The 3,273-nt window shown below is 38.8% G+C and overlaps 1 pseudogene; it reads right to left on the bottom strand.

The window, feature by feature from the left end:
- Positions 1-920: 920 nt before the first annotated feature.
- LOC140597239 (procathepsin L pseudogene) lies at positions 921-2,992 on the bottom strand (annotated as a pseudogene).
- Positions 2,993-3,273: the final 281 nt, after the last annotated feature.

Genomic DNA, 3,273 nt, shown 5'->3' with positions numbered 1-3,273 from the left:
GTTTAAATGCCTTTTATTTCTTTTTGTTGTCTGATTCCTGAGGCTAGGACTTCTAGTACTATGTTGAATAGCAATGGCGAGAGTGGACATCCCTGTCATGTTCCTGATCTTAGGGGAAAGGCTCTCAGTTTTTCTCCATGGAGAATGATATTTGCTGTGGGCTTTTCATAGATGGCTTTTGAGATGCTGAGGAATGTTCCTTCTATCCCTACACTGTGAAGAGTTTTGATCAGGAATGGATGCTGTATTTTGTCAAATGCTTTCTCTGCATCTATTGAGAGGATCCTATGGTTCTTGTTTTTTTCTCTTGTTGATGTGATCTATCACATTGATTGTTTTATGAGTGTTAAACCAACCTTGCATCTCAGGGATAAATCCCACTTGGTCATGGTGAATAATCCTCTTAATGTACTGTTGGATCCTATTGGCTAGTATCTTGTTGAGAAATTTTGCATCCATGTTCATCAGGGATATTGTTCTATAATTGTCCTTTTTGGTGGGGTCTTTGGTTTTGGAATCAAGGTGATGCTGGCCTGTTAGAACAAATTTTGAAGTATTCCATCCCTTTTTATCCTTCAGAACAGCTTTAGTAGAATATTATTTCCTCTTTAAACATTTGATAGAATTCCCCTCAGAAGCCATCTGGCCCTGGAATTTTGCGTCGTGGCAGGTTTTTGATAACTGCTTCAATTTCCTTGTTGGTTATTGGCCTTTCAGGTTTTCTATTTCGTTTTGTTCTAGTTTTGGTCATTTGTGATTTTTCCAGAAATGCATCCATTTCTTCTAGATTGCCTAATTTATTGGCTTATAGCTGCTCATAAAATGTTTTTTAAAATCATTTGTATTTCCTTGGTATGGTTCTGATCCCTCCTCTTTCATTTGTGATTTTATTACCTTGAGGGTTTTTTTTTTCTCTTTAATAAGGCTGGCTAAGGGTTTATCTATCTTATTAATTCTTTCAAAGAACCAACTCCTGTTCTTCTTTTTTTATCTGTTCTGCAGTTCTTCTGGTCTCTGTTTCATTGAGTTCTGCTTGAATCTTTATTATCTCCCCTCTTCTGCTTGGTGTAGGCTTTATGTGCTGTTCTTTCTCCAGTTCATTTAGGTGCAAGTTTAGCTTGTGTATTTGAGTTATTTCCAGTTTTTTGAAGGAGACTTGTATTGAGATGTATTTCCTTCTTGGGACCTCTTTGCTGTATCCCAGATTTTTTGAATGGTTGTATCTGCATTTTCATTAGTTTCCCTGAATCCATAGATTCTTCTCTAATTTCCTGGTTGACCCATTCATCTTTTAGTAGGATGCTCTTTAACCTCCATGTGTTTGAATTTCTTCCAAATTTCTTCTTATGACTGAGTTCTAGTTTCAAAGCATTGTGGTCTGAAAATATGCAGGGGGGCAATCCTATCTTTTGGTATCGGTTGAGACCTCATTTGTGACCTAGTGTGTGGTCTATTCTGGAGAAAGTTCCATGTGCACTTGGGAAGAATGTGTATTCAGTTGTGTTCAGTTAGAAAGCTCTGTAAACATCTGTGAAATCCATCTGGTCCAGTGTATAATTTAAGGCCCTTGTTTCTTTGGTGATGTCATGCTTAGAAGATCTGATATTTACTGACAAGGACTGTGTTGAAGTCTCCTACTATTAGTGTATTATTTTATTTTTTTCTTCCTCTACTTATTGAATTAAAATTTATTTCAAAAGGTAAAGTTTATATATCCTTTGAATAAATAAGAAGTCAAAAATTTTAGAATTAAGTAATAAGTCTTCAACATTATAAAGCCATATATAGCAGTAATTAAAGTAGTGGTAATGTCACAGAAAATGATAAAAATGTCACAGAATTCAAATCACAACTTGGATTCTCAATGATTCAAGTGTCTTATCTTACACAATAAGAGTTTGGTCAATTTTAAGATAAACTTCCTCCAGATATGCTGTCCTCAAGTCCTCTAATCTTGTGGTCCATCAGCTCACACAATGGGATAGTTGGTTGCTGTGGCAATTCTACAATGGTTGTTCTGGTCTTAGGCCATTTTTATATAGCCATTCCAGCCCCATTCTGGACCCCAACTGTTCTTGATAATCCAAAATTTATTATTTGAGTCTGTTCCTACAAAGCCATAGCCAGCCACCCGAACACCATGATCTAGATCTTTGCAGCTGCAGTCTGGATCAAATTAAATGCCTGCTTTGTAGAACTGGAAATGCCTGCATCAGTAGCAACAGAGATGGGCCCTAGAGTTGCCACTGCCTTCATTAGGGTCTTTTCCCATTGAGGGAGGTCCATGAAGCCAGTGTCATTGGCAGCAGAACACTCAGTCTTGTCGTTACAGGTCTCTATGTCCTTTCCAAGATATGGATAAGATTCCTCTGAATCCAGGCCTCCATTGTCTTTAACATGATGAAAGGTGTTATCCATCAGGCCACCACTGCAGCCCTCATTGCCTTGAGCCTTAGAGCAGTCCACCAGGTTCTGCTCACTCAGTGGCACAAGTTTGCCTGTTTTCCGGAACATCTGTCTTTTGAGGGCACCAGTTGCACTAAAAGTCCAACAAGAACCACACTGACTCTGATTCTGCACAGGAGTTACGTAGCCTTTCTCTCTCCAGTCCACAGATTTGGGGATCTCAGCAAAGATAGGTTCTTGGAACACTTTCCCTTTCTTGTGCTTCTGGTTTTGAAAGTCATTCATCACCTGCCTGAATTCTTCATTGGTCATGTCACCAAAGGTATTCATCGCCATTGTGAAGCCATGTTTCCCTTGGCTATATTCTCAATTATGCAGTTCAATCATTTTCATATTCTCCCACACTGCTCTCCTCTATCCTTCTTCATTCATGCCATATAATCTGTGCATTGCCTTCCACTGGTACCATTATGCATTTAAGCTTTCATCGAGTTTTGGAGCTGCTGAGGCTATTCACAAGCAAAGGGCAGTCAAGAAGAGTGAACAATTCATGTTTCAAAAACCTGCGGCATCCACAGCTGCGCAGGTGCACCCCACGGATCGCCAAGGCCCATGAGTCTAGTGTATTATTTTCTAAGTATCTCTTTACTTTGGTTATTAATTGATATACTTGGCATTATTAATTGATATACTTGGCATCTCCCACATTAAGAGCATACATATTCATGATTGGTAGGTCTTCTTGCTGGATTGATCCTTTAAGTATGATATAGTGTCTGTCTTCATCTCTTACTACAGTCTTTGGGATAAACTTTAATTGATCTGATTTGAGGATTGCTACCCCAGCTTTCCTTTGAGGAGCATCTG

Source organism: Vulpes vulpes, unplaced genomic scaffold (genome assembly GCF_048418805.1).
Source record: "Vulpes vulpes isolate BD-2025 unplaced genomic scaffold, VulVul3 u000000729, whole genome shotgun sequence".
NCBI classification, from domain to species: domain Eukaryota; kingdom Metazoa; phylum Chordata; class Mammalia; order Carnivora; family Canidae; genus Vulpes; species Vulpes vulpes.
The sequence above is the reverse complement of the archived record's forward strand: the minus strand, read 5'-3'. Positions and strand labels throughout refer to the sequence as shown.